Genomic DNA, 13348 nt, shown 5'->3' with positions numbered 1-13348 from the left:
CATTTGTACAGTGAGTTTCACCACTGTCTAATCTTTCAGATGATGGTGGCTTTTCCTTTTACCCCATCTCACTCCTCTGGGTATTAAAGGCCTTCTTTTTTTCAGGGGTTTTTTTAAAGGAAAAGTGTCCAACAAGAGACCAGTACTGAAACAGAAGGGAAGGGGGCAGGGCACAACCTTTAAAAAAATGATATAGCCATTGAGGATGTGACAAAAACTGCTTAGAACTGATCAGGAAGATTTGGCTTCCAGTAGACCTTGAGCCTCATCATGTGCTCATTGTGATACAGCTGCCAACCTATGCCACAGCCACAGCAACGCAGGATCTGAGCCGAATCTGTGACCTACACCACAGCTCATGGCAATGCCAGATCTTTAAGCTGCTGAGCGAGGCCAGGGGTTGAACCCGCAACCTCATGGTTCCTAGTCGGATTCGTTTATACTGTACCACAACAGGAACTCCTGTGAGACATTTTTAGCACACCTAAAATGGATATGTTAATGTCCATTTTAGTATGTTTTGAGGAGGATGAAATAGGTATAAAACCCCTCAAATGTTAGTTTCCATCTATATTGTGTATATTTAAATTTGCATGAGTTTAGATTTACATCTTCCTTCCAGAGATATGCATAAGAGTGGTATCAAGTTTGTTTTACTGCCATATTTGAATACCAGAGATGATAGTTATCTAGTTAATAGTTTATTGCTGTTATGTAGGTAAGCCCTTATTTTCTCATTTTTATTCCTCTCTGGGCAGTTGCTTTTCTTGGAATCATTTGTTTCTATGTACTTGAACTTGACTCACTTTCTGATTTACTGCTTAACATAAGCATTAGCTCATCTGATTACCTTTAAGTTGTATTGGTTCCTGAACATGAAAATACCCTTGTTTCTTGGTCAGCCAGGTCCCACCTTTGCAGATTAAAACAATAGAGTCATTTTGTTTTGCCCTTTGTAATAAATGTGGTACTTTTGTCTCCAAATTTCTCTCAGAAGAACTGTCAATTAAAAATATATTTTAGTGAAAAGAGCATTTTAATAATAGTATCTATTTTTAAAAATAGAAGCAATTGATTCTTCCATTACTAAAAAAACCCCATTTATGTTGTAGCCTTCAACTAATATGAAAGTTCAGGAAGTCAGTGTTAGATTTGTCCCCACAAGCCTCCATCTAGGTATATATACTTCTATGGAGTAGCTATATCATTTATAATTGATTAAACATGGTCTTCCTGATCATCTCTTAAGCCCTTGGTCAAAAATCAAATCTTCTTTCATTATTGTTTGTGTAAAAACTTGATTCACTTGTATCACTTTGACTTTTGACTTCCAACACCATTTTAGTTTCTGCCAATGTTCAAATAACAGGACTAGCAAGGTGGAGGCCCATTGAAAAGGCATGCAGGGTGGGGGCGGGGAGGCAGGTGAACTAGGAACAGTGGAATGGTAGGTATTCATATACAAACTCAGTGTTGAGAGTAGATAAAAGAAGGTCTTTGTCCTTCAGAATTTCTAAGATCTGGGCCCTTTTACCCTCCAGGGAAGATAAACTGGCTTTTCTAAATTCTGGGCCCTTACTCAAAGGTACTGTAATCCTGTTTTCAGAGAAATAGGAGATCTTTTGTGCGCAAGGGCCTAAAGAAGACAGGGTAGGGTGTTCTGGGGATTAGCTAAGGCCCAGAAAGCATCAGGATGTGTGCCCAATGAAACAACTTCTGTGACTAAGTATTGCTTCATGCCCCGCGTGGTGGCCATATGAGGAGACCTGCCCAGCCCTGCATTCCTAGGCTCCCTCCTGGGGGTAGAGGGATGTTTTCACCAGGCAAGAACCACGTGAGGAGGGCCCCAGAAGTTTTGTGCTTCCTTTCTGGTTTCTTCAATTGCATTGGTCCCTGTGACCTATCACACTCTGGCATGCCCACCATGCTCACAACACTCTGGAGACTTGTGCTTACCAGGCACATCTCTGGTTAATTAATTCAACAAAGATTAATTCAGTACTTACTAAATGCCAGGTTTTTGGTGTGAGAGTAAACCTTTGAAAGGTGGAGGAATAAACCTAAAGAGACTTATAATCTCTTCCCTCCTTTCTTTACCCTGAATATTCTTCCTTCACAGAACTCAGTCATTTTTTATATATCTTCTGTTTACTGTCTGTTTTGCTCCATTAGAATTCAAGGCCCAAGAAAATGGGAACTGTGTCTTGTTTATAGCCATCTCCCCAGTGTCTAGAACAGTGCCTGGCACATATCATATATTTCACAAATGATTGAATGAATCCCATTTTTCCAATCAAAGAAAATCAAGGAGCCTTGTATATTATCTTCTCTTTCAAAGCACTCTTATGCTTTTATACCTAAAATATTGTTTTCTGCTGCTTTTCCAAAAAGTGCTTATAAAAAAAAAAGAATAAAGAGTTCCCATTGTGGCTCAGCGGAAATGAATCTGACTAGTAACCATGAGGTTGTGGGTTCGATCCCTGGCCTTGCTCAGTGGGTTAAGGATCTGGCGTTGCTGTGAGCTGTGGTATAGGTCACAGACGTGGCTTGGATCTGATGTTGCTGTGGCTGTGGCAAAGGCTGAAGGCTACAGCTGCATTTGACCTGTAGCCTGGGAACCTCATGTGGAGGGTGGATGAGGCCCTAAAAAGAAAAAAAAAAAAAATTGCTTATAATGCTGCATCACTTACAATCTGCAGAACTGCATAATGAACATGTAAAGTAAAAAAGGAACACTGTATACCTTGAAGAACCTCTGGTCTTGTAGAACCTTTTATGAAAGTCCTCCTATAAAAGATCCATGCAGTTATATAATCTACTTAAAATTGTATTCATAATTGGAAGCAAAAAAGTGTCTAATTTCTGCATGAAAAGCAAACCCTTTATTGGTTGTGTTTCTGTGATAGAAACAAGGAAGCAGTAGCCTAGGAAGCTTCCCCCACCTCATTCCCACCACCACTGCTTTCACTCAGATTCTTCTTCCACTTGCCCTTGCCTGAGGGAGGTAAGAAAGGATGGATTAAGGAAGGACAAGGCAGAATTCCAGGAGGGCTCCCTCAGCTGTCATCTTTGCCAACAGAATTTAAGATGCATCATTTTTGATTTCAACAGAAATTGTTTGCTAATTTTCTAACGAAGGTTCCATTGGTGTGCCAAATATATATATATATATGTGTGTGTGTGTATATATATATATATGTGTGTGTGTGTGTGTATATATATGTGTATATATGTATATATGTATGTGTATATGTATATATAGACAACTCCAGTGACCACATCTGTGATTTTTCTTTTATAAGATATCAATCACAGTCTTATTCAACTTAGCTAGCATGAACTTTTAATAAATCCTGCATCAAAAGGTTTCAAACTTTTCATCACTTGGTGTTTACATATTGATTTTCTTTAGCGTGTTCTTAAACCTTAATTTAAAAACTTGCGTTAGCTATGTTAGCTTTTTTAGCCAGCTGTGGGTTTTTTTCTTTTCTTATAGACCAATCATTTTCTGTGTTTTGTTCACTGAGTAGTCCTGCTGACTCTTGAGATGTATAATGCTTTTCTATTTTACCTAACCTTTTTTTCTTCTTTTATAACCCCTTAAAAACTTTTTTGATATAATCTACCTCTTCCAGAAGGTCAGTACAGCATTCTTGATGAAAGAATGACATTTTTAATGCTCAAATGACTTTTTTTTTGGTTTTTAAAAATTTTTTAAAGTATAGTTGTGCTGATGTTGTGCCAGGTTCTACTGTACAGCAGAGTGACTCAGTCAAATGACATTTTTTTTTTATGGCCCCACCTGCCACATATGGAAGTTCCCAGGCCAGGGGTCAAGTTGGAGCTGCAGCTGTGGCCTACACCACAGCCACAGCAATACTGGATCCAAGCCATGCCTGTGACCTACGCTGCAGCTTAGAGCAACACCGGATCCTTAACCCACTGAACAAGGCCAGGGATCAAACCCTCATCCCCACAAAGACAATACCAAGTCCTTAACCTGCTGAGCCACAGTGGAAATGACATTTCCAAATGACATTTTTGATGCTCAAACTTCTCTTGACTTTCTAATTTCTACTTCTTAGGTTTTTTGTATTGATAAAAAGTTAAAGAAAAACTTTTGAGGGGAAATTTTATCCTGTAAAGTGTACATGTACCTGCATTCTACCCTGGTTTTTTCTTTTAAGAATTGCCTTACTGTTGGATTTCCCTCTTCCTTATCCATGTGATTGATGGTGAGTATTTACTGAACTTTCTTTGTATAGGAACACTAAGATAAAGACTGTACTTGCATAGCTCTTTTGAGCATCACCACAGTCCTATGAGATAGGTACTGTTCTTAGACTTTTTTTTTTATTTTCCAGATGAAAATGGAAAGCTTGGAGAGCATCCCATACAAAGTAGTAGAGTAGTACTTGGTGGAGCTGAACTTTAAATCACTATCTATCTGACTCAATACTCTATCGTCTTAACCAGCATACTAGAATGCTTCTACATGATTGAGGTTTTGGATAATTATCCCATTCCAAGTCTATTGTTTCTTTAGTTTTCAATCCCGTCTTCACCGCAATTTACACTTGCACGAAGGCAGCAAAACCTGATGTTTCAGAGCAGGGCTCTGGAGTCAGATCAGGTGGCTCCAGATCTACAGCACCATATACTAGCTGCATAATCTTGGGCAAACTATTTAGCCTTTTGTGCCCCAGATTCCTAATATGAAAGTGGAGAATAATAGTGCCTACCTTGTAATACTTAAATGAATCATCAGTATATCTAGAATGTTTAGAATAGTCCCTGGTATATGAAAAGTGCCTTGTAAATAGCTAATGTTGCTTATTTATTATTATTTACTTATTACTACTTATTTAATAATTCAATATACATACTTACTGAATACTTTAGTCTATTACTAATGCCAGGTATCATGTTAGAATCTGAAGATAGAGGAATGATTTCCACTGAATCTTTCCCTTCATGTATTCAGATCTAGTGGTGGATCCCAAATGATTGTTCTCACAGGTGGCATACTCATACTTAGAAAGACAGACCAGGTATTGGGCAATCAATCTAAGTTGACTAAATTTGAGAGAAATTGGTTAATGACTGATGGAATGAGACTCTGTAGTCAAGTGTGTAGATCTTCCAAACTAGTGCTTTTCCAGTGGGATAGAACATTTCTAGATGGCCACCTAGCTCTTCTCATTTCACTTGCCCTTTTACAGTTTGACTTTCCCAAATTTCCCATCAAGAGGCTGCGTCTACTTCCTTTACCTGGAGTTTGATCAAGCCCCACGATGTGCTTTGACCAATAGAATGTGGCAGCATGACTTGCAGGGTTAGACCTTAAAAGGCCTTGCAGAATCCTTTTTTGCCTTCTTGGGATCTGGCCTCTGTGTAAAGAAGCTGAAACTAGATTACTGAATGATGAGAAAGGGAGTGGGGCAAGAGAAACCCAGCCAATCTCCCTTCTCCCATCAGTCCCCCCAGCTGGGGTGTCAGTCACATGAGCAAAGCCTGGCACCTTGAATCCTTTAGCTTTTGTTGAGCTGCCCCAGCCAGTACCATGTGGAGTGGAGTTAAACTGCCAATTCTTGCCCAAATTGCAGAGTCATAAGCAAATAAATCAAATAAATGGTTGAGTTGTTTTGGGATGGTTTGTTTCATAGCAATAAATCCCTGGAACTGAAGAGGTCTTGAGCTTCCATTTGCACTGTCTTGGAAGTCAGCCACCACATTTAAAGTTTGGATTAGATAATGGAATAGTGCGAGACCATGTGGTGAAAGTTAAGTCCCAGCATTCTGGTCATCTCTGTCAAGGCCACAGACGTGAGGGTGAAGCCACCACCTTTGACCTCCTAGGACAGCCTCGCCACCAGCTGAACACAGCCGTACGTGGTAGCCCCAGTAAGACCAGCACAAGAACCACCCAGACAACTCACAGGGTTCATGGTGGTTGTTTTACGCCACTGCATTTTGGTGAAATTTGTTACCATGCAGCAATAGGTAACTGAAATACCCACAATGCACCATGGCTTCCCAAAAGTGAGGGTACTGAGATCCTTGGCTTATAGTGCATTTGGGGCATCATGTTTCTTACCTTTAATTGAACACTTTCTGTGTGCCAGGTTACTTTACACATGCTGTTTTGTTTAATCCTCATGATACCTCTGTAAAGCAGATAACTTCGTAGATCAAAATGCTGAATCATCAGAGATATGAAATGACTTATGAGAACCCTCACAGATCACAGCAGAATGCTAAGTATAATGGCAGTGCCTCATTTCAGCTGTTCTCCAACGTTCTTCTCATTAACAATGGTCTTCTAACTCGGCTCGCCAACTTCCAGTCTTATGTCCCTCCTGTAGACCCAGTCAGTCCTTGCTACTGAAGCCAGTGTTAACAAATACCTGCAGGATATCTCTGACTTACCTTACTGCTACCCCACCATCCAGAGAATAAATTCCAAGGCAAACAAGACCTCTCTTCTTGCTTCTCCAGCTGCATTTCTTAACATCTCCTTTCTTTGCTTTTTTACCACATCGGGTCACCTGCACAGCACATATTTGAAACCCCATCTTGTGTCATCCCTCTGAGCCTGTGCACAGATCGCTTTGGCAAGAGTGCCCTCCTCGCCTCCCTACCTGCTGGCATATCCATTTACCTCCCAGGATTTGGCTCAAGCTTTCCCTTGACCAGGAAGCCTCATATCCTGATCTCACATGAGCATGGTTGACCACGCCTCACTTCTGCTCCCACGGAAACTGTACACTTTCCTCTTAGAGCATTAATAATACCTTGTTGTTTGTAAGTCTGTTTTTATCCACCAGACTGTAAGGTTCCTAATTTTTTATTCATCCAGTGCCCTCAAAATTTGGCCTGGACTGGTCCTTGATGAGAAGTGTTCCAGTTAAGGAGAGGAGTGAGACACAGACATGACCAGGTCAAACTGTCAAGAGCCCTGAAGATCATGCTGGTATAATCCAAGTGTTTGCCACCTGAATGTCCCCAAATCCTCCCATTCTCCTTGGCCCATTCTTTCCTCTTAACAGCCAAATTTTCAAAGTATCCAACTCCCATCCCATATGTGTGAAAGCCTGATATCACCTCCATGCAAATAGCTCTGAAACTTTGAGGGATGAGGAGTTGAGTCAGATGCTCCTGGGTCCCCATTTTCTGCTGGTGCTAAAAGTGACGTTCTTCCTGTGGCTACCATCCACCTTCACTGGTTCACTCTGGATAGGTTCTGTTTCTATTCTTTTGTGCTCCCAAAGGATGTGGTAGTTCGAAGACCTTTGTTTTCCTAATTACTTTTACAGTCTTGAATAGATAACATATTCACTTGGTTTAAAAATCAATGTAAAAGATACATAGTGAAAATTCTCACTCCTGCCCCTGCCCTCATTCGCCTTATTCCCCCACTCCCCATCTCCAGTAGCTATTTTTTTTTTCTTTAAGCTTCTTTGGTGTTCCTCAAGGATTAACTGTTACAAATAGAACATAATGAAAATGTATAAAGTTTTTTTGTGCTGCCTGGACCTACTCTCAAATTTGTGCTGTTGTCTGCTTCTCTGTGGGGCCTCCCCCCAAACCCAGAAAGTTCTTTCTTTTTCATTTTCCTACAGGACTGATTTCCACAGTGACAATATTTTTTGAATTAAAAAAAAAGGGGACATGTGGTCTGAGATGTGAGTTTTAATAAAATACAGGACCAGATAGTGGGTTTGCTCTAAAGGTCTATACAGTTATTTCCAAGGCCTGGTGCTTTCTCTGGGATAACAGATTTTTAGTATCGTTTAGACTGTAGCCAGGACTACAGCTCAGAAAGAATTGGGAATGATTTAAACTTGAATGTTGGAGATCATTGTCCTGACACAGGGGATATATCACTAGCCACTTTTTTCTCCAAGTCTCCTGTCAGCTGCCATCTGGCTGGGCCTCCCTCTCTCTCTTAAGACCCTCTCCTCAATCTTTTTACCTGTCTTCCAAGTCCTGGAACTCTCACAGCCCACTCCCCTTCCCAGGCTGCCCCTGAAAGCTCCTACTTCCTTTTTGCTTTTATAAGTGGGTCACTTTAGTTTGGTGGGGAGGGGTCACATGTGAGGCCCTCCTCTGGGAACTACTAGATTAATGGGGGCTCTTGAGCAGCACTAATTTTAGCAATCAGACTGTGCTATAATAATTTGCATAGAGATAGGGAGGCTTTGTAGCCTCCCCTTATTAATATTAATGAGCTCAGATTCTCATTGGATTTTTTATTTAACAAACATCTCCCTTTGGGGGCTAGAGTCATTTATACACTTATTCCCTGTATGGTTTTATGGCAGAAACACTGAGTGTTCCACCAGTGTCCCAGACATTCTTCTGCCTGGCCCAGCCACAGTTGCAGTTAGGTTGGGCCCTGGGGCTTGTTCTGGCCAATGACCCATGAACGCAAGTGGTGTGCATCTCTTCTGGACAAGGCAATTAGGAGCCATTGTGTCTTCTCTAGCCCTCCCTTCCCCTCAGTGGAGGTGAAGCATTCCAGATGGCAGAGGTATAAGCTGCAGGAGGGCTGTCGGACCCACACTGGCCTGTGAGGTAACCAAAAAGAAAACATTTTGTGATAAGCCGCTGAGATTTTGGTATATTTTTATTAAAATTTAATTGCATATCTGTGCTACCTGAGTCAATATTTTTGGAAATTAAAACTCAATTCCTAATGTCTCTGAAACAATAGTGTGTATGTGTGTGTGTATCTGTCTCTGTCTTTCTGTCTGATCTGGGATGTCTCCATATTGCGCATGAATTACAATCCGAAAAACTTTGTAATTGTTTACATGTTTGAAGGTCCCATGAAGCATAAGTGAATTGTATTAAAGTATTTTAGTACCTCAGCACTCCTATTCTCAGAGCCAGCAAGAACCTTAAATATTCAATATTGACTTAGAGTATGTTGGCTTTTCATTTACTCCTAGTTCTGTACTTTTAGGTATAGGTACAGCTTCTTGTTTGGCCCCCTTCCAAATTTCCTTAGGCTTTCTCAGAAATAGTTATGTAAAATTCTGCTTGGAGATTTGTTTTCTTAAGGTTTTTCAAGGTAAATTTAACAGTCCTTCTCTGTTGTTACGAATGTGAGCTTAATTTAGCAGCTTTCTATTTAGCAGCCACTCCAAAAGTTCCTAATGACAATTTTCTGTCATCCAACATGGACAAACACCAGGCCATGCTCTGCTGTTACAGTGCCTTTCCTTCTCTTCATTACTCAGATATTCTCTCACACAGGCTTATTTCAACCAGAACTTCAGTCATACTTTGATGGCTGTCACATAGCTGTTTTATTAGTTTTCTAAGATCACCCTCACAAAGTGCCACAAACTGATTGGCTTAAAAAATAGAAATTTATTGTCTCCTAGCCTGAAAGCTCAAAAGCGCAAGATTAAAGTGTCAGAAGGGCCAAGTCCTCTCTGAATGCGCCAGAGAAGGATCTGTTCCAGACCTCTCTCCTAGCTTCCGGCAGTTTCTTGGCTTGTGGCAGCTTAACTGCTGTTTTTACATGACTTTCGCCCCACATACCTTTCCATATCCAGATTTTCCCATTTTTCTAAGGACAACAGTCATATCGGAGTAGAGGTCTGCCCAAGTCTAATATGATTTCATCTTAACTAATTACATCAGCAACAACCTTATGTCCAGGTAAGGTCATACTCTGAGTACTGGGGGTTAGAACTACGTGAATCTGGGGGCATATAATTCAACTCGTAACAGTTATCAGTGTTTTCAGTGTCAAACAAAAAGTCATACTGGTTAACAGCAAGATCCTTACAGTCATACTTATTTGTGTTGGAATCCCATTTTCTGCTGTTTGAACCTCAGATTTTTCTTTTTTTCCGTCTCTAATGTAGAAGCATTAATCATTACCTTATAGGGCTGTTGTGATAATTAAAGAATGTTTGGCCACAAAGACCAAAATTTCATGGCTTCAAAAACCAAAACCCGAATAAATAATTGCCAAGTAATTCCATATTCAAAAGGCAGTTGCTAAGCCACCTATGCAAGATGGGCTTGGAGAGTATGAGACTGTGAGAGCTGGTGTGTGAAGTCACCCGTTTCAACTGAAAAAGGAGGCAGAGTTGATAAGGCTGAAAAGAAAGGAATTTTTTTTTTTAAGAGAGCTATTCTCCTGCTTCTCATGTAGGAGAGGGGAGGCGTGCTTCTCTCTCACGTCAAGTCAGGTGACAGAAAGCCTGCAGAGAGCTTGAGCGATGTGGGAACTAATGCTTGGCTCGCCTCAGGAGATTTCATGTGGAAGGCGAGCTGTAGGGGCCCAGACACTCCCCCAATGACAGCAGGACAGTGAAGTGGGGAATTTTCCCATGTGTTTGGTGGGCTGGCAGGATGGAGCTACCTGGGAGTCCTTTTGAAAAGACTGTCTAAGAGGAGTTCTCTTGCGGTACAGTGGGTTAAGGATCCAACATTGCCACTGCAGTGGCTCTGGTCATTGTTGTGATGCAGGTTTGAGCTCTGGCCTGGACCTGGGAATTTCCACATGCACAGGTGCTGCCAAGAAGAAAGAAAGAAAGAAAAGAAATAAAAAAGACTGTCCAAGAATGCTTTATGCTAAACTGGACCTCAGCCAGACCTCAGCGAAAAGAAGTTGGAGTATACAATTGGGTGTAGAAACTGAGGAAGATTCCTCACTGGGCAGCCTAGAAGGAACTGGTGGGAAGTTGGAAGGCTGCAGTTGTGGGTCTTTGAGGAATTATGTCAGTGGCCCAGCAGAGAAAGAATCGGCAGTGGGAATCTGTCATGGCCAGAGGGTTTCCATGCCTGATTATATTCGGACCAAGTTTAGATTTTTTTAGATATTAGTTGTACCTCTTTCCAATCACATTCCAACCCCAGAGGAACCTGAGTAGGATAGTAGGGGAGAGGACATGGGAAGGAACAGGGCAACGGGGAGCTGTCTTACAGAGAAATGGAGCAGAAGCCAACCGTGTTCTCTTTCTCAAAATGACAGGCCAAAAGGAAGCTCAAGTTGGGGTGTGAATAAGCTTTAAATTGAATGAGAGCATTGGATTATATGGATTATATGCTACTACCCTTGGACTGGGCTTTTTTTTTTTTTCTTTTTTTGTCTTTTTGCCTTTTCTAGGGCCGCTCCCACGGCATATGGAGGTTCCCAGGCTAGGGGTCTAATCGGAGCTGTAGCCTCCGGCCTTCGCCAGAGCCACAGCAACATGGGATCCAAGCTGTGTCTGTGACCTACACCACAGCTCATGGCAACGCTGGATCCATAACCCACTGAGCAAGGCTAGGTATCGACCCTGCAACCTCAAGGTTTCTAGTCAGATTTGTTAACCACTGTGCCACGATGGGAACTCCTTATTATTTGGGCATGACCTTTTTTTTTTTTTTTTTTTTTCTTTTAAGGGCCACACCCACAGCATATGGAAGTTCCCACATTAGGAGGTGAATTGGAGCTGAGCCACAGAAATGCAGAATCCCCAACCCACTGAATGAGGCGAGGGATTGAACCTGTGTCCTCATGGATACTAGTTAGATTCATTACCACTGAGCCATGACAGGAACTGGACTGGGCATTTTAATGACTGAAATGAGATGATTTGGGGGCTGAAATTATTTGAAGGATTTTTTTATAACCTTAGAGTGGCTTGAAAAGTGAAGAGACCTGCCTCATTTCATTCATGGAGTAACAGACAGATCGACCATGGAGTTTGAGTAGAATGGGGAGAAGAAGAAAGCTGTCCTTACATGTACCTACTTGAATTCGTCCTGGTGGAAGGGCAGTATTCAGTAAAAGTTGCTTTTCACCTGATGATGCTTGTGATTATTTTAGTTAACCCTGTGACTGAATAAACCCACACCACCCTTCACAATGGGGTCAGTGTACAGTTTCAGGGAAACAGAGAAATCATTCCAGCAATTATGAATAAAAAGGGATTCAATACAGGTAATTATGAACTTGCAAAATCATTGGAGAGCAGGAGGAGCAGCCTCTAAACTGAGTCTCCAGAAATAATTGCCAGGAGATAACCATCAAATGATATCCCACAGAGCTGCCGCCTGTGCCAGTCATAAATGTGTGAAATCAAGAGTCTGTTGGGGAAACACTGAATTCCTGCACACACTGCTATAGTCGCAATCTGGAGATTGTTAAGACACTGTCGTCTGTGTAGCCACTAACTCCTAACACCCTTGAAGCTGGATACTGGCCATTGGGATGCTATTGCACAAAAACCCAATGGCTGCATGACCCTGCTTGGTTGCAGCAATGAACATCAGAGCAGGCTGCTGGCCCTGGTCTCATACCTGCCTCTCTCATCTCTTGAGTATATTTAGTGCACAGTCAGAGCATTAGTGGGGAAGGAGTCATAGAAATGTAAGTTGGAGCTTTTCAATCTTTGCAATACAAGAAGGTACCATAGAAGGTGGTTGGAATGGATGTTAAAAGCTAATGTTTCATGTTCACCACAGTGATTCCATGCATAGGAAATGATGTGTATGCCAGTGGCCGCAGCCTCTGTCTAGAGGACCAAATACTGGATTCACTTGGGTTTTTCGAAAATCAACTTTTGTGGTACACTTTACATATAGTGAAATGCACCTACTTTAAGTGTATATTCAGTGAGTTTAACAAATACAATGCAAATGTAATCAATACCATCATCAAGATGTAAAAATCATTCCAAAAATTTTTCACGTCTCTGCAGCCAACCCCTACTTTCCCTTCCCCAAGCAACTAGTGATCTGCTTTCTATCTCTATAGACTAGTTTTCCCCCATTCTAGAGTTTCGTATAAATAAAACCATACAGTAGGATACAGCTGTTTTTAATATTTGCAAATAGTTTTTTCCTTGCCAAGAATCCATCATGGCATAGCAGAATAAGTGGGATTTTTGAATTTAGACAAACTCAGGGTTGAATCCCAACTCTCCTACCTAACGTCTCTCAACCTCGTTCAAAAAAGTTGAACTTGCTGAGCCCAGATTTCTTAACTGTAAAACAGTAATTTAGAACAAAAATAAAAAAAACGCACCTGAAGGTTAGAGCTAATAAATGAAAAGCACACAAATAGCACACCAGGAAAGGTAATTACCATTATTCTTCTTGATGATGGCTTATTATTTTCTGCGTATGCTGGTTTTCCAGTCAATTGCACTTAAACCATAGTGCTTTTCTGAAGAATTTTATCACTTTCCCATGCGACACCATAACAGCAATTAGAAGCTATTCTTTGGAGCATCACGTTGCTTCACATCTGAGTTCTACTACTTGCTATGTATCCTCATGAAAATTCTGAATCTTGCTGTGCCTCAGATTTCTTTTCTGTAAAATGGGAATAGTAATA

At 41.2% G+C, this 13348-nt stretch overlaps 1 protein-coding gene across 3 annotated transcripts in view; it reads left to right on the top strand.

Moving 5' to 3' along the window:
- The window catches only part of ASNS (asparagine synthetase (glutamine-hydrolyzing)), a 183159-nt gene that overhangs the window by 30424 nt on the left and 139387 nt on the right, over positions 1 to 13348 (top strand). The window contains exon 3 of one of the 3 annotated variants that reach the window (XM_084974131.1): positions 8325 to 8577. The exons of the other annotated variants lie outside the window; for them this stretch is intronic. The gene's annotated coding sequence lies outside the window, so the exon portion shown is untranslated. The remainder of the gene's footprint in view (positions 1 to 8324; positions 8578 to 13348) is intronic. 3 annotated transcript variants of the gene reach the window in all.

This window comes from Sus scrofa, chromosome 9, assembly GCF_054392235.1.
Source record: "Sus scrofa isolate SSC_HxYL_T2T_F1_AM1 chromosome 9, Sscrofa_HxYL_maternal_Yorkshire_Landrace_v2.0, whole genome shotgun sequence".
Taxonomy (NCBI): Eukaryota; Metazoa; Chordata; class Mammalia; order Artiodactyla; family Suidae; genus Sus; species Sus scrofa.
The sequence above is the reverse complement of the archived record's forward strand: the minus strand, read 5'-3'. Positions and strand labels throughout refer to the sequence as shown.